The 26,882-nt window shown below is 44.4% G+C and overlaps 1 protein-coding gene and 1 non-coding gene across 7 annotated transcripts in view; one reads left to right on the top strand and one right to left on the bottom strand.

Moving 5' to 3' along the window:
- Positions 1–26,882, top strand: part of MAP2K6 (mitogen-activated protein kinase kinase 6) — a 121,712-nt gene that overhangs the window by 18,992 nt on the left and 75,838 nt on the right. The window lies entirely within an intron of this gene.
- On the bottom strand, positions 6,655–25,698 carry LOC106559254. Of its 5 annotated transcripts, XR_005364272.1 has the most exons (7): positions 25,254–25,629; positions 22,594–22,861; positions 18,370–18,597; positions 16,634–17,081; positions 14,002–14,137; positions 7,132–7,305; positions 6,655–7,039 (listed from the first exon to the last, which is right to left on the bottom strand). It is a non-coding gene; the product is annotated as an uncharacterized LOC106559254 (transcript). The 5 variants fall into 5 exon arrangements; XR_005364273.1 differs by lacking the exons at positions 6,655–7,039; positions 7,132–7,305 and adding an exon at positions 9,098–10,018 and having other exon boundaries at positions 25,254–25,627; XR_005364274.1 differs by lacking the exons at positions 6,655–7,039; positions 7,132–7,305; positions 14,002–14,137 and having other exon boundaries at positions 16,185–17,081; positions 25,254–25,354; positions 25,552–25,698.

Genomic DNA, 26,882 nt, shown 5'->3' with positions numbered 1-26,882 from the left:
TTTGTTTGACCAAGAAAGTTTAGGAAGTCTTCAGAAAAAGGACAGAATCCGCTTTATGGGTTGGTTTAGAGCCAATGTTCCTAAAAGTTTAAAAAAAAAACAACAACAACAAAAATATATTCCAATCATTTGGAATTGATTTGAAAGAATAAAATAGATGTGCTGCCAGCAGTGTTAGATTGTTCGACTACAAACAACACTTTAAAAGAAGTGAACAGCTGTCACACTTCTCTGTCCTCTGTGGAGATTTAGCTTTGGAAAGATAACAAGTTTGCAAATTAACAGATCTCATCTAAATTCCATCCTTTTTCCCTGGAGCTTCTGACACTCCAGCCCCACCCCCTCTGAGAGCACAGGCCTTTGGTTCTCTTGAACCAAAGAACATTTGATTCCTTTTCCTCACTGTTGGATATGTTAGTAATTAGGCAGTTTTGAAATGAGAATGAATGAAGCAATGCTATCGTATATTTTTCGTTTTATAATAACGACTCCACAATAAATATTTCACATATATATATATATTTTTTTAAAAGATTTGATTTATTTATTCACGAGACACAGAGAGAGAGAGAGAGGCAGAGACACAGGCAGAGGGAGAAGCAGGCTCCTCGCAGGGAGCCCGATGTGGGACTCGATCCCAGGACCCGGGGATCACGACCTGAGCCAAGGACAGATGCTCAATCACTGAGCCACCCAGACACCCCTCATCTGTATTTTTATAAAAATAACTCAGTGGGGACTTTTGCTGTTTAATTATAGAGTGGGGAAAAAAATTCAAAGAAATACTCGTTAACCATTTTATTCGCAGAGTCAGGCTCAGCGCCTGGCACATAGTAGGTGCTCAACAAGTACTGTTTGAATAGATTATTTATTAGCAGTGTACAGACTGAACCTTATGCAAACATTTAAAGAGAACGAAGATGGCCTTTGGTGCATTCACTTCTCAAATGAGGACTTCTCATCATACCTGTAGAATCCTCCTGGGTCTTCTTTATATGTGTATTTTTTTATTATGGTAAAACACACATAGCAAAACTCACCATTTAAGTAATTTTAAAGCATATGATTCTGTTTTTTGTGGGTTTTTTTTTTTTTTTTTGGTAGTCACAACGTTGTGCAACCATCACCACTATCTAGTTCCAGAACATTTTTATCTCTACAGATGGAAAGCAGGCACCTCCCCCCACCCCAGCCCCTGGCAACCACTAAGCTACTTTCTGTTTCTATGGATTTGCCTATTCTAGATATTTCCTATGAATGGAATCATACAATATAGAGCCTTTTGTATCTGGCTGCTTTTACTTAGCATCATTTTTTTTCAAGGTTCATCCATGTTATAGCACGAATCAGTACTTCATTCCTTTCTATGGGTGAATATCATTCTATTGTATGGATTTATTATGTTTTTTCCTCTTTCCTTCGCCTATCAAAATCTGGTGTCTAAAGAACCGCTTAAGAAGTAAGTAATAAGTTACATCTAAGGACAGCTAACTGCACTTAAATTAAAAACTCATCCAGGGGAATTTGCATCGTGCAAGTAGAAAACAGCTTAAAACTACATTTCTAATGGTGAAATCTCAGGGACAGGAATGGGAGACTCTTTAGTAGTGAATTACGTTGTCATGAGTATCTGACTTCCTGTGAAGGCAGGTCTATCAGTGGCTGTGGGACTGGAAAAGGTATTGAATTGAATAGATGGGCACCAGGGTTCTGATCTTGGGTGAGCTGTGAGTTAACTGTGTCACTTGGGTGCAGTGTTTTCTGTTTATTTTTTTTATTTTTTATTTTTTTTAAGATTTTGTTTAATTATTTGAGACAGAGCTTGTGCATGAGCAGGGGGAAAGGTCAGAGGGACTCCCCACTGAGCAGAGAGCCCATTTCAGGAGTCGATCCCAGGACCCCGGGATCATGACCTGAGCCGGAGGCAGACACTTAGCCGACTGAGCCACCCAGGTGTCCCCTGTTTGTGACTTTGGTTTGATTTTAAGTTGGGCCCTTTGCTAAGCTCTTTTGTGTGCGTTATCTCATTTAATCCTCACAAAAATTGTGCGGTGCAGGTGTAATTTTATCTGCATTTGATATACGAGGAGTCCGTAAGTGATGAGGAGTAGGAAGACTAAAAACCATAGCCGAAGTTTCACTTCTAGTAAATTGTGGGGGCAAAAGCCAGACTCATGTCTGACTATCTTTAGCATGAGCTCATAACCAGCATATGGCAGGGCTTGGCAAACCGGGGCCCACCGTGTGTTTTCGTACAGCCCAAGAGCTAAAATGGTTCATCCGTTTTTAAATGGCTATAAAAAAAAAAAAAAAAAAAAAAAAACCTCCAAAGAAGACTATTTCATGACACGTGAAAATTATACGGAGTTCAAATTTCTGTCTATAAATAAAGTTTTATTGGAACATAGCCATGCTCATTGGTTTACATATTATCTCTGCTTTCATGCTACGATGACAGTGTTGAGTTATTGGGACAGAAACTGTGGCCCACAAAGCCTAAAATATCTCCTCTCTGGCCCTTTACGGAGTAAATCTGCTCGTTTCCTCATTTGTAAAATGGAGACAGGGAAAGAATTTAATTAAATTATTCTGCAGGTTCCTTTTCAGCTTTAATGTTCTGAGAATTGCAGAGAAAGTTGTTTACATCTGCTTACATGAGAAGTCGCCAGCTCTCTCTGCCTTCCTCTCTCTTAACAGATGAGTTTGCCTCTTTGCTAAAAATGACTGAGCGTCATTCCCGCTGCGGACCACACGTCCATGGCCTGACCTCACATCTCTGTGTCTGTGTCTATCCTGTCCTTGATTCATCTATTCTCAGTAATAACAAGATAACCGTTTGTTAGATGCCTGTGATGCTCGAGCACTCAATGGGGCCGTGAAGAAGGCTCAGAGATCAGGGATGGAAGGTCAGATTTGTTATTTTCATTTTATAGATGTGAGGACTGAAATGTGGGGAAGTCACCTTGTTTCTCCAGGACACAAAAGTTAGTAAGTTGTGGTGCTGGAGCGTGGACCTCAGGTCACCCCTTTCTAATCCCAGGGCCATTCCTACTCTTGACTGATGTTCTCTTTGCCCTCTGTCTACCTAAAGTTATCTCTACCCCATTCTGCACCCCATTCCTCTATGCACACCCTCTTCACTTCCCCACCCCTTTTTCTAATGGTCTTTTTTATTTATTTTATTTATTTTATTTTTATTAAGCTTGCATCCTGAGAGCAACATTTGCTTAGGCCAGCTCTCCTGGCCATATCTGCTGACCCTACCCCATGCCCCACCGCGTGTGAGATTCTCCTCCTTTTGGGTGGGTTTAGGGCAAGAAAGCATGAATTACATCTGGTTCTGGCATTTGCAGCTATGTGACCTTGAATATTTGACTTAACTTCAGTAGTTCTGAGTGTCCCAATCTGTGAAATGGGGTGATGGATAATCGCAACCGCAAAGGTTTGATTTGAGAATGAAATGTGTTCCCTCACATGTTATACCAAAACAGTACTTTCTATCCTTTTTTTTTAAAAAAAGATTTTATTTATTTATTCATGAGAGATACACAGAGAGAGAGAGGCAGGCTCCATGCAGGGAGCCCAATGCAGGACTCGATCCCGGGACTCCAGGATCACACCCTGGGCCGAAGGCAGGCGCTAAACTGCTGAGCCACCCAGGGATCCCCAGTACTTTCTACCCTATGGCTCAGTCTCCAGCCCCAGAATTACCTTGCTTGGTTTTCTAGAGTATTTTGTGATTTCTCTCCACCCGGCTTTCCAATTTATGTTCAGCTCATTTTTCATTCCCTGACGTGCTTCATCTCCTCTGGTTAGCCTCTTATCTTTATTTTTCTTCAGTTTATCTTACCCATACTCGGTGCCTGTTCTCGGTGTGATTATTTTCCCCTCCTTCCCTTCAAATCGTGTGCATTGGTCAGGCCTAAGCTGGAGTGTCAGAGTCTCCTGTGACTGAGTCCTTCTGTCCCGATCGCTTCCTTTTTGAACTTCCTTTGAATGTGGAGTCACAGAGCCATAGACCGTGGCAACGAAAGGCATCGTGTTTTTCTTCCCACTTGGCCAGGTTAAGTAGCTTTAGTAAGGTATTATATAAATCTTCTCTGAATCACATACACTTTCTTGTATTATTCACCATTCAGTCAACAAGAGTCAGGGAGCTTATTCTATAATAGGCTCTGAATTAAGGGACAGATGGTAAAGACCAGTTTTATGTACTTGCACTTGAGAGTGAGTGCCTCTTTGGGAAACTTGCTTGCCTTAACCTAATCCTGGCCCTGGTTAAGGACCTTCACTTGTCCTAAGAACCCACCATTGGAGCAGCGTGTAGGGGATGCACAAATATTCTTTAAAAAAGGGCAAGATGGGGGCACCTGGTGGCTCAGTATGTAAAGCATCTGCCTGCTCAGGACATGATCCTGGAGTTCTGGGATCAAGTCCGGTGTCGGGCTCCCTGCTTAGTGGGGAGCCTACTTCTCCCTTTGCCCCTCAACCCACTCATACTATCTCTCTCTCTCTCTCACTCCCTCTGTGTGTCATAAATAAATAAAATCTTTTTTTTTTAAAGGGCAGAATAATGGCCAAGTAGAGATTTCAACAACATAGAAGAAGTAGTGATTAATTTGGAGGGGCATTAGGAAAGCTTTGCAATGGAAGAGACATTTGAGCTGGGTTTTAAAGGGTGAGTAAGAGTTCAATAGCAAGGACAACACATTTTAGTCAGAATAAAGAGTATAGGAAGAGCAAAAGAGCTTGAACATGCATGTTCTGTGTGGTATGTAAGTTTGTGATACTGCCAGGGTGTGTCTGGGATGTACTATCCCTAGGGCATTGGAGGAGAGGCAATAATGGAGGCAGTAACAAAAATTCAGATTTTTTTTCAAATTTTTAAAAAAGATTTTATTTATTTATTTATTAGAGAGAGAGAAATAAGCAGGAGCATGAGCTGGGAGGGTGAGCGGCAGAGGGAGAAGCAGAATGCCTGTTGAGCAGGGAGCCGGATGCAGGGCTCCATCCCAGGACCCCTGGATCATAACCTGAGCCAAAAACAGATGCTTAACCAACTAAGCCACCCAGGCACCCCTCAAAGAAATTTTTTTTTTTGGTCTCAAAAGTCCATGCTCTGATCCTGGTACCTCATTCTACTTCTTTATAAAATTTCAGAGTAGAGTTGGTCCTAAAATATTTTTAGATAATCCAACCTTCTAGATTTGTCATTCTGTACCAGTGTACTACAGTGTGCTTATTTTCAGGCTCCCGCAACCCCCTTTTCTTTTCTGCCCCTGTGCTTGCTATGTGATGTACTTTGTGAATAGAAAGGTTGATAGGGTCATGAGGTTTAGTGGCACATCATCTGGAAATTTCTGGTTGAAGTAGGGTGCTCTGCTGGTCTTGGTTGATCTCTTGGCCTTGAGGATGATCTCTGAACTGATAAGAGAATTTTGTTGTCAAAATGTACAGAAATTGGGGCACCTGGGTGGCTCAGTTGATTAAGTGTCTGCCTTCAGCTTGGGTTGTCATCCCAGGGTCCTGGGATCAAGCTCCCAGTTGAGTTCCTTGCTCAGCTGGCAGCTTGTTTCTCCCTCTCCCTCTGCTCCTCCCCCTGCTCATGTGCTTTCTCTTTCACTCTCTCTCATAAATTAAAAAAAAAAAAAAAAACTTTAAAAAATATATGTACAGAAATTGATTCTTGGTGATCTTGGCAGGAAAAGAATCCATTGAAAGAACTTAGGATGGCTCGTGAAAGTCCCACAGGCACAGAGAATTAGAATCAGAGTCAACAGAGCTGGAACAAAACCCCAAAATACACCAAAGGGGGCTGGTGCAGACACTACTGCTCCCACCAGGGGTACAGATACACAGCGTGCACCACTGCTACTGGACAGGGGGTGTGGTTGTCATCAGAACTGCTGCCAACAAAGCTTCCCCAAACTGGATGGAGCTGCCACTACCATTGTCAAGTGCTGGATTGGATCATGTGCTGTCCCTGCCAGTCTACATCACGAGGGGCTGATTCCAAGTCTGCTGTGATCACCCTGGGCTTATGTTCTAGTACAGAGGATGCTGGAAAAATGAGTATCCTGGCTTCTGTAATGGGTGGCTGTCTTTGCCTCATGATGTGGAGGACTCCAAACATAGGAAGGGGGCTCAGATGCCAAACGTATGACAAATGTCCACTGCAGTCTCTAAGCTGGCCATTGTGTGCATGCCACCAACTTTCTTTAGCTGGGGATTTATGGGAAAATCAAAGTGCCTTTGCATCAGGAAAAGATTTTACCAACTCTCTGAGATAGAGGAAGGAAACTCGACTCGAGGGAAGTTAAGCAGTGGAGAGAAAACTCTCGAGTCTTAGATTACTTACTGACCTCAAAAGCAAAAGGGCTGGCTCAGCCTTCACTAGGCCTGTCAGTGAGCTAATTCTAGCTCATTTAACAAAAGCGACGTTTTCTGTGTGCATGACATTGCTTTGAGGGGTGCACAGTTTTTAGGAATCAAAGATAAAAATCATAGATGAACGTTTGTTTTATCCTTACTAAAAACTCGATGGAGTAAACCAAGTACTTTTCTCCTTTCACTGAAAGGCAAACCCCCAAAACTACCACCTTCATTTAGACACTCAACAATCTCCTTTTTGGTAAACCCAAGGCTGGGACCTGGTCCTTCCATTCATTGCTCTTTAGGATTCTCCCCCTACCACAGGCATTTCCCTGTATGAACCCCCCTTTCTTGGGGTAACAAATGAATTGTCTGTAAATGCCTGAGCTCCACCAAGAGTTCATAAAAGAACTCTTGATTTTTATGCATAATGATTGGGTCGCTAGGACACACACAGTTGCTTTGTTTCTCAGGGTGGTGATTTGGATGAGAGACTTGTTGCATGAAAAACGTAAACCTCACAAAGGTCTCTCTTCCTTATTTTGGGGTACTTATGCTATCAACTTCAGTTTTCAGTGTATCCATCTCAACTTTACTTCAAAGTTGTTTCAGTCCTCTGGACTCTGGGTGTCAGGCTGCAGAGGAGATCGGCTGGGTACCTTCACACCTAAGGAGTTAAGGGTTTAGAGCGAGAAAGAGACTTTGTTTATTTTTTACCCTGCAACAAAGGTATTTTGGGTATGTAGCATGTTGTCTTACCAGCTGCTGCTTCCTTTGGTGCTGGCTGTGTTGGTTGCTGTACTCTCTTCTGGTGATTAATGGAAACTGGGATAGGGGAGGGCAGATCCATCCCTTTGTCTAAGAATATCAGGTTTACATAATCAGGCCCGTAATTGACAGTTGACTGTTGGGCAGCAAAACTCCAGGCTTCTCCTAGGGAATGAAAACAGGGTACAAGGATACAGCTTGGATTTACGTTAGTCAACAAGTTTTTGGAGTGACGCACGGGGAGGCCTAAATGATTCTAAGTACTCAGAGATTGAATTGCGGGATTTAGAATCGTGTTACGCGGGGCTAAATCAGTAGGAGCAGGAGTGGCTGAGCCAAGTTACTCTCTGTACCTCAGTTTCTCCACCAGTGTTTGAAGGTCTTTGCTATGTGCCAGACCTTTTGTGTCTGTTAGCTTAACACTCCTTCACTGCTAACCTTTTAGGGAGGTGTTTTCTGTCTTTTGCAGGTGAGGAAATAAAGTGCAAGAGGTTGGGGGGGGGGATGCTGAGTAATTGTCCTTGAGGGGACAGAGCTAGTGAAGAGTGGGCTGGGGATACAAACAGCCGGGGTGCTCCGGAGCCACTCAGTTTACTGGCCTTTTCTTGCCCACGACCTTTCAGGCAGCATTTCAGTACTGCCTGTAATGCCCACCTTAGGGCCTCCCAACCCTTTTACAAGGTGGCTGTGTTTGGAGCTTATTGGGGAATGGGTGTTTGAACACACAGTTGCTGGACTTCCCTGGCTCAGTCAATTCTGCTCTGGTGGTCATTGAATGTGATACCTTTAGCAGATTTGATGATGTGCATGATTTCTAGAACTTCGTGTGTTGTGTTTTTTTTTTAAGATTTTATTTACTTATTCATGAGAGATAGAGAGAGGCAGAGACATAGGCAGAGGGAGAAGCAGGCTTCCTGCGTGGAGCCCAGTGCAGGACGGGATCCCAGGACCCCGGGATCATGACCTGAGCCGAAGGCAGATGTTCAACCCTCTGAGCCACCCAGGCGCCCCTAGAACTTCATGTTTTATTGTAATCTTCCCTTCCAACCTACAAATGAGTCCTAAGCAAAGGCAGGTTTGGGAAGTGGAATTTGCAATGAACACAAAAGGCAGTTTGGTTAACAGGTAGGGGTGAGAAGAGGGAGGATACGAAGGAAGGAAGGGTGTGAGTGGCCTTCAGAGGGGTGAGCCTTAGCAGAGGCCAGGCAGGGGTGGGGAGGGGCTCATGCAGCGGAAGGTCAGTGAATGAATGAATGAATGAATGAATGAAGAGTTAATCAGTTCATGAATCAATGAATCAGTTACTAGCAAGAGAGAGCCGGAGGCAGAGGGTCTCGTATCCCAGCACAGGCCCAAGCCAGGGAGCCGAGCAAGAGCCTGGACCGAGTCCAGGGAAGTGCAGCTCGGCCAGACTGTTGAGGTCATTTGGCACACAGGGCCCTTTTAACCTGAAATTGAGAGACTGCGTCTGGAACACAGCAGAGGGAGGACTCAGCGCAGGGATGAAGGGAGGGAACCCCATCAGCCTGGGACCACAGCAGGGAGGCATCTTTAAGTGCCTGTTCTTTCTGTCAGCCACCAGGAACTCACCCTAAATACTGTTACAGCGTACCTCTGATTTGTCTGGCTGTTTCTAATTTCTGTCTCAGGACTCCTTACCCCACTGTAAAATCAAGCAAAGGCCCAGTTATCTAGCTCGGTAGAGAAATGTTCTCAGAGGTTTTTTTTTTTTTTTCTTTAAACTGAAGTTGGGCCCTCTGAGCACTGAGTCCTAATAGAACCCTGTTTTCCATAGAGTCTTTCCCCAAGGCACTGTCTTTTATTCTTTTCATTTAAATGGAGTCTAACTTTTTATTTTTTTTTAAGATTTTATTTATTTATTCATGAGAGACACACAGAGAGAGGCAGAGACGCAGGCAGAGGGAGAAGCAGACTCTCTGCGGAAGCCGGATGCGGGATGCGGGATTCGATCCCAGGACCCCGGGATCACGCCCTGAGCCAAAGGCAGACGCTCAACCGCTGAGCCACCCAGGCGCCCCGGTCAATGTTTTTATTCAGAAGCACGAGCACGTGCGTGGAAAGCCCACGAGGGGTTGCTAAGGTCTGTGTTCGCAGCCCTGGTGGGTGACTCCTGGGTAGTGTCCACCCCCCCCCCCCTTTGCTGGCCTGGGGCCTTGCCACAGGCAGTGTCACCATCCTGGCCCCACTCCCAGCTGCGGCCACCACTGCGGCCAAGGCTCTTTTCACTCTTTTCATTTGCCATTATCTTTTGCTTTTGCTTTTCTCTTCAGCCACATCTTTGCTCCGGGCCCCTGTGGTTTGCTTCTTTAGCCGCCCCAGGTAACCAGAGGGCTCCTTCCTTCTGGTCAGTGGACAGACTGTTCGTGGGCCGGATGTCCTCCTGGTGGTGCGTCTCCTCTTGGCTCGCTGCAGCCTTGCTCAGAGCGTTTGTTTTCATTGCTGGCCGTGGAGGTGCTTCCTTTCCTTTTTTTTTTTTCTTTGCCTCTGGTTTCTTCTGTCATTGGGGTTTGTGGCTTTTCCACATGGGGAAGTTGCTCAAAGCAGGCGTCCCTTGACACCCGAGGTGGTAGTAGGTGCGGTAGGGCTGGCTGGGTGGCACGGTTGCAGGTGATCTGCATGCACCCCTTGCCAAGGTCGAGGGCGGGGACCAGCCCTCCCAGCTTACAGGCTTTGAAAGGGCCATTGCCAATCCTTTGATGACAGTGGTGAAAAATTATAAGGGAGACTGTTTTTTCCTCCTCTTCCCATGATCAAGAACAAGGATTGTGGAGTCCGGCGACCTGAGTTCAAATCCTGGCTCTTCCCCATATTAGCTGTGTAGCTTTAGGCAAATTACTTAACCTCCTTGTTTCTTACTCTGTAAAATGGGGGCAATACTTGTTGTATTATAACACAATATTATATATCACAATATATATTGTATGTGTTATGATATATAACATACATTAAATATATCATTATATTATGTGCACACCCCAGAGTTATATTTGTAGATACCACATTATTACCTTTATTGTGTTATTATATATTATTTTAATGTATAGCATACCCACTTGTATTTATTTTTTTTCATATTTGTTTTATATAACAAGCTACTATAACATAATAACATATGCCATAACACTACATATAAAATTATATATACATAATATACTTTATATATACATAATATACATAACTTTACATATGTGCATATATAACTTTATAGATGTATGACATATAGTATGCATAACTTTATATACATAAGTTTATATATGTATAATATATAGTATGTATAACTATATACCTAACTTTATATATGTATAATATATGGCGTGCATAACTATGTATATACCTAACTTTATATATGTATAATGTAGTATATAAACCACACATATATAGTGAATATATACAAAGCCTTGAGAACAGAGCTGATATACAGCAAGCAGGTGCTGAATGACTTTGCATTATTCTTCTTTGTTTTTATGTTTCTGTTTTTGTGTTTTTTTTTTGGAGGGGGGAGTACTTTTGTTTTTGACCTAAAAGCAAAACTGAGTATTATTCCTCAAACTCCTCTGAGTGGCTGATTATCATTTCTGTTCTTTTTTATTTTTATTTTTAAAAAAATTTTTATTTATTTATTAATGAGAGATACAGAGAGAGAGAGAGGCAGAGACACAGGCAGAGAGAGAGGCAGAGAGAGAGAAGCAGGTTCCATGTAGGGAGCCCGATGTGGGACTCGATCCCGGGTCAAAGGCAGGCACCAAGCCGCTGAGCCACCCAGGCATCCCCTGTTCTTTTTTCTTTTTTAAAAAATTTTATTTATTTATTTGAGAAAGAAAAAGACAGAGAGAGCAAGTGAGAGCAGGAGCAGCAGCCAGGGGAGGGGCAGAGGGAGAGGAGGAGCAGATTCCTTGCTTGAACAGGGGGCCCAACTTGGGGCTTGATCCCAGGACCCCAGGATCATGACCTGAGCTGAAGGGTGATGTTTAACTGACTGAGCTGCTCAGGTACCCCTTCTATTCTTCTTTTAAGGATGTAGTATTTCTCAAGTAGTAGGCAAAGAATGAGTGTGTGAAGATTGGTTTAAATCTCAAGCACAGTGAGAACCTGGTGGCAACTCCTAGTCTGAGGCCATAGCTTTTGAGAAGGTTGATGTCCACGCTGCCTGGTCAGGGGGTATCCACTCAGTCCACCTGGGCCATCTCCCTGGGCCTACAAAGATTGCTCTAGTTTCCAGTGCCTTTCTGTTCCATTCAGAGACTACTGGGCTTGAGATGAAGCCTTAGAGGTCATGCTCAGGCCCAGCCTTTGCCCAAGCTTTGCCTCTCTGTAACATTCTGGAGATAGGGAACCAGGGATCAAACCCACTCTTTAAATTTGGGTAATAGAGTATTTTTTCCTTAAGATGTCTCCTTTAAGATCTGTGTTTAATGATACAGTTGAACCAGGAAGTGAAGCCAGATTTTAGTTTATTCAAAAAACATATTTTGCAAGCATCTTATGTGCCAGGAAAATATAAATGAGATCCTACCCTCAGAAGAGTTACAGTCTGGACAGTACAGTTTTGTAAACACACACATGTATACCTAAACACACAGATATAATAAGAACACTATGATGGGAAAGTATTTTTGGTACTTGTGGACACAAAAGCAAGAGGGTTCTATTCAACCTTTGAGTAAAATGGGATGGGGTGGGGTAAACCTTGAAAATGTTTATGGAAGAAATTTATTTGAGCTGAATCCAGAACATTGAGTAGGTTTGCATGAGTCAGAGAGAAAGGAAGCATATTCTAGACAGAGAAAGCACCATGAGTAAGGGCACAGGACCTCAAAGCATCCTGGTGGTCTGAGAACTGCAAGAATTTGTCATGGCTGAAATGAAGTATGAGTGAAAGGGAACAATGGTCAGGGGTTATCAGTAGCATGCTGGAGCTGGCTCCTGTCTGGTTCATAACAGCCATCTATTAAATAGCCAGTAATTTTGTAAGCTGGTCGTTAAACTGGTGGTAGCTTGAAATGGATAGTGGTGGAAATATTTACACCATGGAAATCAGCAAATACCCACATATCAGGGCTCGTCCTGCAAAGAGCTGTTTTACCATACTGTAGTGATGGAGATGCCCTTGTATGTCACTCTGATAATTATTCTTTTTTTTTTAAAGATTTTTTAAAGATTTTATTTATTTATATGAGAGAGGGAGAGAGACAGATTGGGGGAGGGAGAAGGAGAGGTACAAGTAGACTCCCCGGTTGAGCATGGATGGAGCCTAATGCGGGGCTCCATCCTAGGACCCTGAAATCATGACCTGAGCTGAAACCAAGAGTCAGATGCTCAAATGATTAATGAAATCATTTGTAATAATTGATCTCAACCACTGAGCCAGCCAGGTGCCCTGGTAACTATTCTTTAAGATTCCTCAGTGTAGGTGGTGGGGAGCCAGTGCAGGATGGCTGGCAGGGAAGCCACATGGTCAGATTTGTAATTTAGGAAGATAACTCTGTGTCTTTGGTCCTGTCCCTCAGGAAGCAGATCCAGAGAGGGAGCTTTGCATGCTGGAGATTTACTGGGTAGCATTATTGCAACTAGCACTTGAAGGCAAGCAAAAGAAAATGGGCCTGGGCAGAAGGCACAGTTAAGTAGTGAAGCAGTTGTAAGGCCCATCCCATAGGGGTGCTTTGGAGCTGGAATGGCCCATCAGAGAGAACCAACCCAGAGGCATCTGGGTGTGTGTGTGTGTGTGTGTGTGTGTGCGTGCGTCAGGATAGAGGCTGTCCCTGTGGAGGGGGGCATAACCATGGTGAAGTGGCTCTGTTCATCTGAGAGCACTTTGTGGAGAAGGCTCAGCAAGTAGTGGAGCCTGAAGGTGATTTGGTGTCTGTTTGGAGGATACACGAGCTCTGGGGGAGGTGGAGGGCAAGAAAACCAGTTGGGAGGGTATTAAAGCATTCCAGGTTCAAGGTGACAGGGACGCCTGGGTGACTCAGTGGTTGAGAGTCTGCCTTCAGCTCAGGACATGATCCTGCGGTCCTGGGATCAAGTCCCGCATTAGGTCCCCAATAGGGAGCCTGCTTCTCCCTCTGTCTCTGTCTCTGCCTCTCTCTGCGTGTCTCTCATGAATAAATAAATAAAATAAATAAAAAAAAAGATAATGAAGGCATAGGGGGCACTTGGGTGGCTCAGTTGGTTAAGTGTCTGCCTTCGGCTCAGGTCATGATCCCAGGGTCCTAGGATTGAGCTCTGGATTGGGCTCCTTGCTTAGTGGGGAGCCTGTTTCTCCCTCTCCCTCTGCCTGCCACTCTGCCTACTTGTGCACTCTCTCTCTGTGAAATAAATAAATATATAAAATCTTAAAAAAAAAAAGAGAGAGAGAGAAAGAGAGATGATGAAGGCATAAACTAAGGAGGTAGCAATAGGGAGGGGCTAAAGTGTGGGAAGGTGGGGTCTGTGGGGCTAGCTCCCCTCCTGTAGTAGTCCTTCTCCACTAAGTGCCACGGCTGCCCCCCACCCGGGTACCTTTGGCTGTGTCTGGAAACATTTTTGTTGTCATAACTGGCAGGGATTGTGTGTCTGTGTGTGTGCTACTGGCATCTAGTGGGTAGAGGTCAGAGAGGCCACCAAACACCCTATGAAGCACAGAACAGCCTCCATAGCAGAGTCACCAGCCCCCTCACATTGGGAGTGTCAAGGTTGATATAATATTAAGAAGAAAGGAATGATATTTGGAATAAGGACAGAAACGGGAGAGATTTTTCTCTGCCCCTTCCCTGGGCATCTGCGTATTGAGTCCCTAACGCAGCACCAGATTGCTGAAGTGGAGACGGTATTTTACAGAGAAGAGAAGAAATTTGATCTTACCAGCAAATGCATATCATCGAGTCACTAAAGCCCTTGCTTGTCTCCTATGCAAGTTTTAATTCTAGGTAGCAGTAGGTTCGCACGTGTTTCCCTTCCATCTTCCTTCCAAAAGAGGAAAGTAAACCAGAGCTTCATTCTGTGTTGAAAAACACAGAGGTACAAGCAAGCACATATAATAAGGGGCTTGATCCCAGGACCCCAGGGTTGGGGGGATTGTACAAGCAAGCACATATAATAAGGGGGCTCTTCGCATCACCTCTGGTTTTTGCTGGCATCATTAAAAGTTTTGCAAAACAGTGGTAGGGGATGCTGTTCAGACACATTGCTTAGGTTTTAGCAAAGTAGTCGAGCAGAGGAAGAACATTAAATTTAATTAGGCAGAAACCAGAAGTTGATTAGGGAGGTTGGAACTCAGCTCGTGGAGAAGCACTATGTCAAGCATCTTTGTTTGCTTCTTAACGGGGAGCACGTTCAGTTGCAGTAAGGTGGCGAGAGCCTTGGTGCCCTTTTATTTTTATTTATTTTTATTTTTTTGGCTGAAAGCTGGTTAGTGCACAGGGTGACCGTCTGCCGGGTGCACTGAGACATCCTGGTCAGAGGTGAAGAAGGACTCCGAGCAGGTTGGAGGGAGCAGGGTGACTGGGAGGTACGGCAGGTGCCCTTCGGGGGCGGGGCGGGGGGGCAAGCAGGCCGAGCTGTGGCGTTGGCAGGGAGCAGACGTGCAGAGCTCCGGCATGGGCATTAGTGGGAGAAGCATGAAAGGGAGATATATTTATGCCTGGTACTAGGATACCAGCTGATAGACTAGAGCAGTGGTTGAAAACTTTTTTGGAAAGGGGGCAGATATTCGGTTTTATGGGCCAGATGGTCTCTTGCCCCTCTGCCCTAGTGTGAAAGCAGGCAGATGATATGGAAATCAATGAACGACCTGTATCCAGTAAAACTTTATTTACCAGAACGGGTGGCAAGGCCAGATTTGGCCAGTGGGCACTAATTTGCTGACCTCAGCTTATAGTCTTGAGCCCGTGCACTTAAAAAAAAAAAGATTTTGCTATGCTATTTAAGGAAGGTATGGATATGAGGGCAGAGGTGCAATTAAGATTTATGACTAAGGGGCCAAACACATTTATTTTCTTTCCCTAATCTTGGTCTCTTACTCTTGGCCATCTTTCTCCTTTCTTTAATGATATGCATATAATTTTTATATTTAATAAGTTGTTATTAATGAAATCATTTGCAATAATTGATCATATAATAGTTTGATTTATAATAACTGATTTTCTGGTTTGGGGAGGAAATGTTAAATAGTGGGAGGAAACTTTGCTACTCTCTTCTCTTGGCTGTTTGCAAATGCAATTTAGTTATTTTTTTCTGTTGGTGGAGCTCTTTATTTATGTTTTCTTCGATATTACCATTGACCTTGGGTCAGTGATTCTCAACCTTGACTGTATATTCAGATCACCTGGGGGGACTTTTAGTGTTTCCATTGCCCAGGCTGTATTTGGAACAATTCATCAGAACTCTAGGGTTAGGGCCAGGCATCATTATATTTTAAAGCTCCCTGGGGACTCAGATGTGCAGCCAAGGTTCAGAACCACAGCCTTGGATTTAAAGGAAAAAAAAAAAATTGTCCTCAACACTTGCTTTAGATGCAGAGGGAAATGTAACCTGTATAGGGGTAACGGTTTCTGGCCTGCAGGTTTGAACTATGAAAATTGGATTCTTCAGATTTCAAGGGTTATATTCAGACAAACGTACTAGTGACACAGTGGAAACTTCTTTGTTGTGGTTTGGTATCAACAATAAAAGAAATATCAGGAATCTAATGTGACTTGGCTGATATGCCTATTTCTAGCCAGAGGCACTTTCTCCATCAGCGAGTTTGGTGGCAGCCTTTGAACCTGATGAAAGCTTTCAAGTTCCAATGATTAAGTCATTATCCACCAAAGCCATTCTTACCTGAGGAAATGATCAGGATATGTGTTCTGTGTCCAGAGGGAATAACTTTCTAACATCATCATGAGTGCATACACAATCTGATGGTGTTTCTTAAAGGGCCTAATCGATTAAGTGAAAGGTGATTTTTTTTTGTTTTGTTTTGTTTTGTTTTGTTTAATGTTGTGAGATGTAGGGAATTCAAAGGGCACATTCAAGGAACTTTTATCAAGATAGGTCAAAATTCATTTGAAAATATAGATACAGGGATAATTTTATTTTGTGAGTAGTGACATTTTTGAGGAATCCAAGAGCATTTTTTCCCCCCACAACAATCATGTTTTTGTTTTCATCTTCCATTTTACAAATGGAAGATTCTAATCTTGTGACCCTGGAATTGCTCAGGCATTTAATATTCCAGCCTGGGTATCAAGGATTTAGTGCTTTCTTTCTGAAGTGAGAGTTAGAGGATCATGGTATTTTGGAGGGAGAGTGGGGAGTAGCCTACAATGTTCTGAGGGGTTTCCCAGCTGGTAGCCAAGTGTCTCAGGACTACTGTAGCTTCTCAGCTTCCACTGTACTGGAGATGTAAGAGTTGCTTCATTTATTGAGGGGTGATGGAAGGAGAATAGGATTCTGTCCTCCATGAGTAATGGAATGCCCAACGACCATGCTTGCAACAATAGGAGCTTCTTACCCCCTCTATGAAGATATTGCAAATGTACCATCCCAGGGTTGGCCGATTCAGTCATTTCACCATGCTCTGGCTTTAAATGATATCCCTTTGAGTCTTGATTCTCTTGACTTTTTCTTTCTGGTCAAAGGATGGCTATTATGATGCAACATGGCGACATCAAAAGGCAGGAAGACAAGGGGGCATTTTCCCCCCGGGTCCTATTATTATTATATTAATCAGGAAGGAAAAGCTTTCCAGTAGGTCCCAGCAGACTTCCTCTCAGATTTCAAACCTGGAGCCAAAAGCTGTTACTTGTTCACCCTCAAAACTAGACTGGCAGAAGGGTTGCTGTGGTTAGCATAGACTAGGGGTTAGCAAACTTTTTCTGTAAAGAGTCTCTTGATTGTGAGTATCTGGGGCCTTGTAGGCCATATATGGTCTCTGCTCCATATTCATCTTTTCCTTAACCCTGTGAAAATGTAAAAACTATTGTTAGATCTAGGGGTGTTTGCCAGGCCATGGACCCTGGCATAACTAGTTGTGTTTCATCTCTTGAGGCTGGTGGAGAGGTCCACCAACCCTGCCCACGTTGCCACCCATTTTTTTATTTTAGCTAAACTGTGATTTTGTTAGCAAATTGGATGGACAGCCAACTCTAAGTTCCATATGTGGTCTATTTGTATAAATTTCATAGTAATTTGGCAATGGACATTTTGATGAAGCAAAATTGAGATATGAATTCTCAGGACCTTAGTAGAATTTTAATTGGAGTGGGGTTATTCTCATTATGGTAGTCAGGGTAAACTCGGTAACAAATAATCCCCAATCTCAGTGGCTTAACACAAGAAAAATGTGATTCCTTGCTCATACTATGTGTCTCAAGTGAATTGGCAGGGAATTCTACTCCACTTGGTGATGCAGAGACCCACCCGAATGAGGGCTCCACTGTTGAGTATTTGCACCATCTGGATCACATGACCTCCTCAGTCTCCAAGAAGACAAGGAAAAGAAGGAGTCTAGAGAATAGCTCTTGGGTTTCCTGCTGCTCATCGTGAAAGTGACCTATTGCCCTGGCCAGAACTGATCATGTGGGCCAACACAACTGGAAGGAAGGCTGGAAACCATGGGGGAGCAAATGGAATATTGGTTGAGTGTTATTATCCCTTCCACAGCCTTACTGCTTTCTTCCTATTCTTCCAGAAGAAGAGACTTGATGAAGTTGTGTTATAACACATCATAACACCAGTTGCTGATCCTTGACCTTCTGCTCTTTTTAAACTCTTGTTTATCCCATCCCTTCCTTTCTAACGTTTTTAAATTACATATTCTCTTCTCCCACACCTTTCTCTTTCCTGACACAGTTTAGAGTCTTGTCCATGGTGTCTAGAAGTTAGAGTGCATGAGTCAGAAAATGAGAGCTATGAAAAGGTGTGTCATAATTGGATTATTGCATTATAGAAATGCAATAGGATGTATCATTGCAGTGTCAAAAGGACTTTTTTTGACCTTTGAATTTGCCTCTCACCCAGTAAGTCTCAACTGAGTGCTGTCACTCCCTAGAGTATATCAGGCAATGTTTAAGGACATTTCTTTGTTGTCACAAGTAGGGTGGGGTTGCTACGAGGATCTAGCAGGTAGAAGTCAGGAATGCTACCAAACATTATACAAAGCACAGGACAACCCCTGACTGTAGAAAATTACCCAGCCCCAATGTTAATTGTGCGGAGATGGTGTTGCCCCCTCCTCTTACTAATTACCTCTTTGAGTCCTTGTATTCTTGGGCAGCCTTCTCATATTTGCATGACTCTGACTTGTTTCCATTTTTTTGTGAGATATATCCAGGTAAAAATGTAACCTCCGAAAGCTAGTTGATCCTTCAACAGATTCTGTGGTGGTTAAGTAGACAGGGTTCAAGCAGAATCTCCAAATGCCATTTTTACACGTTTTTCTTTTGTCCTTTTCAAGCTTTATTCATCTCTGGAGTTCTAGAAGATTTCACATTGATTATCCAAGCTGCCATTGTCAAAGTATAATTTCTAAATTGTGAAAAATATATAGTGAACATATATGCAGTATTTTTATGACTTGTTAATGAGGACAGCAAAGCTGGTTCATGGGAGAAATCAAGAGACTGAGGATTTATAGACACTGGAGCAAAAGCATTGGTATAAGAATGCTAGTTTGAATACAAAACTGGTTAGTATACTTGAGGGCTATAGATAAACTGTTGGAGTTATTAGGTATATCTAAGATATAGATACAAATGACAATAGCAGGTGAGACAATTAGTGCTCTGGAATGATGGTTCCCACATGTAAACCTGCATTAGAATCACCTGGAGGGCTTGTGGAAGCCATTGCTGGCCTCAGCCTCAGTTTCTCATTCTGTGCTGCTCTGTGAAGGGGACCTCCTGTCAGGTCTAACAAGGATCTCAGGAGATGCCGCTGAACCTGGTGATTTAGGTGACACACTTTTGAGAGCCATTACTGTAATATGTCATGGAAAGATATGCTGTTGACCTTCTCGCCTTATCTTAAGTTTTAGATGTTTTTCTCTTAACACCCATATAAGGAATTCCATAATTGAGAAAAAAGAGAGAGAGAGAAAATGGAATGTAGCTAGGATAAATTGTCCCGGGATAACCAAGTAACTCATGTATCTCAGTGACTTAACAAAAAGTGCTATTTCACTGATTTTATATCCTATAAAGTTGGATGAAGCTCAGACTATCATCCTTCAGCAATGCCATCCAGAACATGTGGATTTTGATGGCAGATGGGAGAACCAAGGATTCTAACATGGGCTTTTCACCAGCCCCTAGACCAGAGGGGCACCTGTCACATCGACACACGTCCCATTGGCCAGACTAACTGCAAAGGGGGCTGGGAAATGTGGGAAAACTCATGTGTATGTAGAGAGTACTTGATGTCCCTATTGCCTGTTTCATAAATATGAGTGTATAAACGTGTACTTACTGATCAAAGGACCCAAAGCATCCTTTTTTTTTTTTTTGACTCAAAGCATCTTCATCATGGCAATGTTATTCTTACTAAAATTATATTTGGATATGTATATTTCACACTTAAGATTTTAGATTTCTAGAAGAGCAGTTAAGGGATAGTGTCACCACAGAAAATGATGGGGTTGAGGTCGGGAAGATTCCAGTGTTTGAAATTGCTGTTAATGATAAAAAAATATATTTTGATAACAGTAGTAATCAGTTATATGGACACATATTTGTCGCCCCAAGTGAAATATACGTAAAGAGAGAGAACCCTTAATTATCTTAGTATGATGGTAGACTCTTTGATCTTGGGATGCAGCAAACTAGAGGCGTGGAGTTTGCTAAATGGACTTCTAACTCTTGGCCTGCCTCAAATTTCCTTTTGGGACTGCTGAACTGTTTTGCTTACCAAACATTCACTTGAGGATTACAAGGTTCCATACTCAAGGTGAGATGTATTATGGGATTCTTGAAGGCTTTCCCTTTTGACTAGCTGTTAGTTAGCCTCATAAATCATTTAGCTGCCTGATTCTCAGTTTACCTATCTGTAAAATGGGTCTCCTGGGAATATTGGGAAAGTTAAATGAATATTTATACAATGTACCTGGAAATTCCTACCCTAACGGTTCCTTTGTTCTTCTTTCCCTAACATGGACTAGAAAAGGTATTATTGAGATCTTTGTTAGTTAGAGGATGACCAACCCTACAGACCCTCTGCCTGGGAGTGAGTGGGTTCCTGGGATCCTGGACTTCCACTTTTAAAACCCGGAATGTCCGGGGCAAACCGGAATGAGTTAGTCACCCTATTTAGTGGACCTTCTTGGAACCTGCCTCTGGCTTCGCCTGGGGGAATACCTATACTTTAGATCTCTTTATGGGGAAAATAGTACCTGGCTTTTGAGATGTCTCCTCTGTTCTTTTACAGGGGAGGAGCTTGGTTAGGGATGGCCTAGCATTTATGTTGAACCTTATTATTTTAGACTAAGGCAACTTTCTGCCTTAAACCTTGAAAAACATTGATTCTAGAAATTGGCTTGAATTAACTTTATCTGTTGTGATCATCTGATCTTTAAGCCCATTAAGGTTTGGTCAGCTGTGCCCTACACATCTAGGACTTTCCTAAGGTAGAGATTGGTAATTTGAGTGTGAGGAGTTGCTTTCCATGTTTATAGAGATCTGCTTGGTTGGACCAATGGTTTTTCTCAATGAGATCTAGGAGTCTCGGGTAATACCCAAACTATTTTTTTTTTTTTTTTTACCCAAACTATTTTTCCCCATGGTTCCTTACCATTAAATCCTGCTCTTTCTACCAGAGATGTCTCTCCTGCCTGGCCTTCTCTCTTCATCTTAGCTCACTGCTTGTTATGGGCACTCTGACTCACCTTGCCCCTGTGTATTTTATCACCAGTCACTTCAAATACGTCTCCTATGCTGCTGCCAAGTATCTTCCTACAAAACATCTATCATCATTCTCCTGCTTCAAGGTGGCTCCTGCAGCTTCCTCTTGGCCACCACAATAAAAGCCAGCTTCTTAGCTTGGAAGCCCTGCCTGACCTGCTTTATGGGCCACCCACATGGAACCCTTTCACAATCCACACCCCTGCACATGCTGCTCCTCCCATTCTCCTTTTACAACATCCTCCTTTTCCTTTCTCTGCCTGGATATATACACCTGTCCTTTTGGACCTGGTTCAAATGTTCTTTTCCTTGTGAGAGACCTTGGTACCTTTCTGTCATGGTGGCTTCTTCCGTTGAAGTCTGCAGCTTGGGGACTTAGAGCGTGAGGTTATGACTCCCTACTCAGCCTCTGATTACCTTTGTGCAGGACAACAAACATTTAAGGAAGGGCTCCTATTACTGAGCACTAATATAGGGTTTTTCCTGTCTTACCCCATTGACGTGTTTATCCCCCCCCCCCCCCCCCCCCCGCCCATGTTGGGTAGTATTTATCTGGAAAATGTTTGGCTTGCAGTAGGTGTTCTGCATGAATGCTTAAATAAATGAAGGAACCCAACTCAGGATTTTCATAGGAGAATCCTCTCTTTTAAAGTGTATCCATCCTTTGCTGGGGTCTTGCAATTTCTTTTTTTTTTTTTAATTTTTTTTAAATTTTTTTTTTATTTATGATAGTCACAGAGAGAGAGAGAGAGAGAGGCAGAGACACAGGCAGAGGGAGAAGCAGGCTCCATGCACCGGGAGCCCGACGTGGGACTCGATCCCGGGTCTCCAGGATCGCACCCTGGGCCAAAGGCAGGCGCCAAACCGCTGCGCCACCCAGGGATCCCGGGTCTTGCAATTTCAAGTATGGTCCCTGGACCTGCACCCCAGCAGCCTGGCATCATCAGAGAGCTCACTAGAAATGGCAGGATCTTCCATCTTACCACAGATCTGCTGCACCAAATCTGTGTTCTACCAACATCCCCAGAAGATTGGTAGGCAAGTTAAGCTTGAGAAGTGTTGCCCTAGGCTCATGTCACCCTATGGCCCATTAGTATCTGTAACACATTCACCCTCAATTTGGGGGGTTCTTATACAAAAAATTGGAGCTCTCTTCCTCCTTCTCTCCCTCTCTCTTCCCCTCCCAAATAACTGACTTCCTTCCTTCCTTCCTTCCTTCCTTCCTTCCTTCCTTCCTCCTTTCTTTCCTTAAATGCACAATCATAGGATCTGCCCTAGACCTATTGAACCAGAATGCCAGGCAGGTTGGGCCACTGCCTTTTAAACAAATACCCCGGGACATTTCTATCACCCTGAAATCTGAGAACCACATCCTAGGGAATTTCTTAACTATTTCATCGTCTCTGATTTCCCCCAAAGCTTTGGACTTAGTGGATCTGTCCTCACGGTTAGTGTCAACTCTATTGAGGTCCATGTCTGTGGCCCTTTCTAGTTTCCCCATTTCTGTTAACAGAGTTGTTCTCCTGCTGTCCCCAGATCTGGCCCTGGCCCGCGTCCCACTATCGGAAGAGTCCTTTACCTCGCATTGAGAAATGCACAGTGTCTCCGCGTTTCCCTTTCTAGTAATTGCCCCACTTCTCTGCCTGCGTCACTCCTTTCAAGTTCATAGTGTGTTGCCAGTGCCTTGGTTTTCTCCATCGTCCCCGTGGCCGCTCATCTCTTGCTGTCTGGCTTCTCCCTCCGATACGTCACTGAAACTCTTCTCACAAAAATCACTAGGGACTTCTATATTTTCATATTCACTGACCTTTTGAGTACTTTAGAAAATCTCTTAGAGGTTCGCAATCCTGTAAAAAAAAAAATCACGAATTATGGTTTTAACCTGCTTTGCTGGTGTGCAGAGCTGAGCATGAATGTCAGCCTCTAAGCCAGGGAGAAGTTGGACCCTACTCTCTCTTTACTTGCCAACCCCTGGGGTAGGAAAGCAGTCAGTCACTGAAGGTTTTTATACTTAAAAACACATTTGACAAATTCAAGTTTACTGCAAAAAAAAAAATTTGTTTTTAGCACAAAGCTAGTGATTTTAATTCCTGATTCATTACATTACCAAATTTCTTCAGATAAATCATTGCTAATATTAGTCTTACATTGTGTAGCATTCTGTAGTTGCTTTTGGCTACAATTTTCCCTTGTTTTATAGAATGAACCCATAATCAGAGCAACAAAATAAGCCATTATCTTCTCTTCAAGAACCTGTAAATTCAACCTTTAAACATTCAGTGGAAAGGGAAGTACTCAAAAGGACATAGAGTAAGAATGCACCATGCTGGACATCCTTCTTAAAAAAAAAAAAAAAAAAAAAAAAAAGCACAGAAACTTTTCTCCCTCCTTCTGTCTCCCTCCTTTCCCTTTTTTTTCCTTCTCTTTTTTTTACAGATCCAGCAAGCAAACACATTCCAGGCGGTACATTATTAGGCTCTGGCAAGAGAAGAATGAAGCAGACATGGCCCTTTGCCTTTACGATGCTAATGGTTTAGCGGTTTAGCATGGGGCAGTCAGTCTTGTCATCCCAGAAATAAAACAATTTGCTAAGTACACAGGGAAGGGGAGAGGGTGCAATTGCTGCGGAGGGAGCATCAAAGATGGGGTGTGTGGGGAGCAAGCGGAGACTCAGCAGAGGAGGGATCTTGATGGAGCTGAATCTTGAAAGGTGGACGGGTGCCTCCAGTTGGAGCTGTTGCAGCACTAGGAGGGCGGATGCAGAGGGATTCAGGCACTGTGGCCCCGTGAGCAGCACCCGGAGATCACCAGGCATCCTGGGGGGGGTGTCTTGATGGAGGAGGTTGTACTGACGGAGGAAGTAGAGGGAGCAAGGGGAGCACAAGTTTGGAGGTTGTTTTTTTTTTTTTTTAAGGTTTTATTTCTTCATGAGAGACACAGACAGAGGCAGAGACATAGGCAGAGGGAGAAGCAGGCTCCCTGCGGGGAGCCCGATGCAGGACTCGATCCCAGGACCCTGGGGTCACAACCTGAGCTGAAAGTAGATGCTCAACCACTGAGCCACCAGGGGCCCCCACAAGTCTGGATTTTAATGTGGCCAGTGGGCATCTGTGACAACGAAGGGGACCACACGTTGGAGAAACGCAATCCTGAAAGATGGGGTGTCTGTAAGGAAAAGAGCGCAACGCCTAGCCAAGGGGTGACAGACTGAGGTTCTGTATGGAGAAGTCACTGGAGTCGTAGAAAGCTCGACAACTCCACAGGTGAGAGGGCCGGGGGGGGTGGGGGATGCATAGGCTGAAGACAGTCTCAGGTCAAGTTCGCCTTTGACTTGGAGGGCTTGGGGGGGCCCCCTGGAAGGGCTGGCTGCCCAGAGAAGGAGGAGGAAGGCCTCCCTGGTGCAGTTGTCAAACCCTTCCCAACTGGTCCTAAGAAAAGTCCTTTTCGTAGTAACAGAACTGGCGCATCCCTTACTCTTTGGCCTCCCGGAGTAACTCGGAGCAGATCTGCGGCCCTCGGGACCACAGCTCTTGCAGTGATGGGGAGGGGGCTCTTGAGGCTCCCGGAGCGGGGGCAGGTGGCAGCCTCCCTGTTGTGCCCTCGGCTCCCCAAGTGACACGGTTCCTCCGCTTACCTGCATCGCCAGCAGGGCCAGCAGCCCGTGGTCACGGCGAACCAGAAAGCCTGAGGGCCGTCAGCGGCTGCCCCCTTGTCTTGCTCCCTTCCTCCTTCTGCAGACAGCTCTTTGCTTCCAGAGTTTTGCAGCCGACGCTGCGTGAGCTGTTGGGTCAACGAGCCCGACGGGTGCAAGAGGTGGCTCGGGGGCCGCTGAATAGTCTCGCTTTGTCTGGAGGCCTGTTTTCCTGACTGTTTATGGTGCTTGACAGGGTGCTTTTTGTTCTGGGGAGAGCTGCTTTGGGGAAAGCAGGCTGCTGAGCGGGGCGCCGGGCCCCCCTGGCCTCTGGGGCTATCTCCAAGGCCCTCCCGGGGACTGGATGCAGCTCCCGCAGGCGCCCTGGCCCAGCGGAGGTCACCCGAGGCCTCGGCGTCCTTGTCCCCAGCCCTAACTCCGATAGAGAGGGGAGGACAAACTGCCGTCCAGCTCCCCAGCCTCCTAGGAGTCAGGAAGGGGCCCAGGCCAGCAGCAAGATTCCATTTTAATCGGTGATCACGCATTACACACACACACACACACACACACACACACACACAAAGAAAACAAAGCAGCTGTGTACCTACCACTTTCCAGAACTTTCCCTCCATGGTTGGCAGTCAGCTTGCTTTTCTTTTTGCAGAAAACACGATGTCGGTTGTCGTCGGAATGTAGAAGGGGCAGAAGTCTGGAAAAGGAGGCAGTTTGGACAGGAAGGTGAAATTAGTAAGGTTTTCAGCTCGCGTTTGGGATGAATCACACCCTTTGGGGATTGGAACGTGCAAGTGCAAGCGTAACGCTGGTTTCCCTCTGGGGCTCTCGTGCTTTCCCTCACACGCCTGGGCACACACCCCGCAGAATCCCTAACAGGCAGGCTTTGAGTACCAGGGGCCAGAGAGGTCCCCGAGGCCTCGGCCTCAGCCGGCAGGGAGCAGGTTAGCATCTCCTCCAGCGGGGCATGGACTCTGGTCAGCTGACGGGGGTGGCAAGCACATTCCAGCAGTGAAGGGAGGCTTGGCTGGTCTTTGTGGGTTCCAGAACATGCAGTTCTTCCATAAAATGACGGGAGAACACAGTGTGCTATTGAGTGCTGCTGGATCTGTATGGAGCCATCTACTTCCCGCCCCCCCCAACCAAGGGTCAGGACAAAGGTGGTTTACTTGGGGTGAATTCTAGACCAGCAGTCTAAAGCACTTTAGGTTGGAATCCAATTTCTGCCCCATATTATTTTTATGGCTTTGGTTAACATTTCTCAACTACTCTGAACCACAGTTTCGTCTTCTTCGTGTCTATCTGCCATGGATGGTTTTGCCCTGCGTACGTGGCCCTGCACGGTCGAGTCCTGATTTCTGGGCCCTTCCAGAACTGTTGTCCTTCATGCCACCTGGCCGTCCACTTAGACTGTCCTGGTGTCCTGCACGTTTCCCCACCTCTGTGCGTTTTTGCTTCCTGCTTTCCTTCCCCTTGCCCTTAGCCTGCTCTTTTCTCCATATCTGCCTTTAGGAAGTCATGTCTATAAGAATTAGCTCGAGAGATATTTCATGGGTAGAGTTTTCCCTTATATCCAGGAGTACATGTGGAACAACATACAGAAGCAATTATAAGATGTCTGGGATTCCCTTTAAAGAAGTAGGGGCAGGGGGCATAGATGAAGCAAAACTGGTCAAGAATTGATAATTTTTAAAGAAGGGTGATAGGCACATAGGGGCTCGTTGGATTGTTCTCCTTTGTGTACGTTTAAAATTTCTTATAATAAAGGGCAAAAAAAAAAAAAAAAAGCTTTCTTAATTACCCATCCCAGAGGTGATCTCTCTCGCACATGTTTGAAGCTTCCTTGTGGTAGTTTCTTCTGACATCTGCTTCCTGTTATGGGGGTTGATGAGTTAGTAGAGCTCAGTAGTTAGACAGCAGGCACTCTGATTTGCCCAGGGCACTCTTGGACTACTCCTTTGTCCCTCATTCCATCTGGTTTAGCATTTATCCCAGATTTTTATTTTTATTTTTATTTATTTTTTAAACAGAGTCTCATTATCTCATAGTTGCTTTAAACCAAGCCAGGATGGGTTTGAGAGACTACCACTCTCTAATTCCGACTTCTGCTCTGATCTCTAGCAGAGTGCGAGCTGCGAGCTGCTTGCAGCAAGCAGAATTGGACGTTAGTGCCAGGATGCATCCAAAAGATGACCAGCAATGACTTCTCTCTTGTCCAAAAGATG

The sequence above is a fragment of the Canis lupus genome, chromosome 9 (assembly GCF_011100685.1).
Source record: "Canis lupus familiaris isolate Mischka breed German Shepherd chromosome 9, alternate assembly UU_Cfam_GSD_1.0, whole genome shotgun sequence".
Classification (NCBI taxonomy): domain Eukaryota; kingdom Metazoa; phylum Chordata; class Mammalia; order Carnivora; family Canidae; genus Canis; species Canis lupus.
This window is presented reverse-complemented; position numbering and strand designations above follow the sequence as displayed.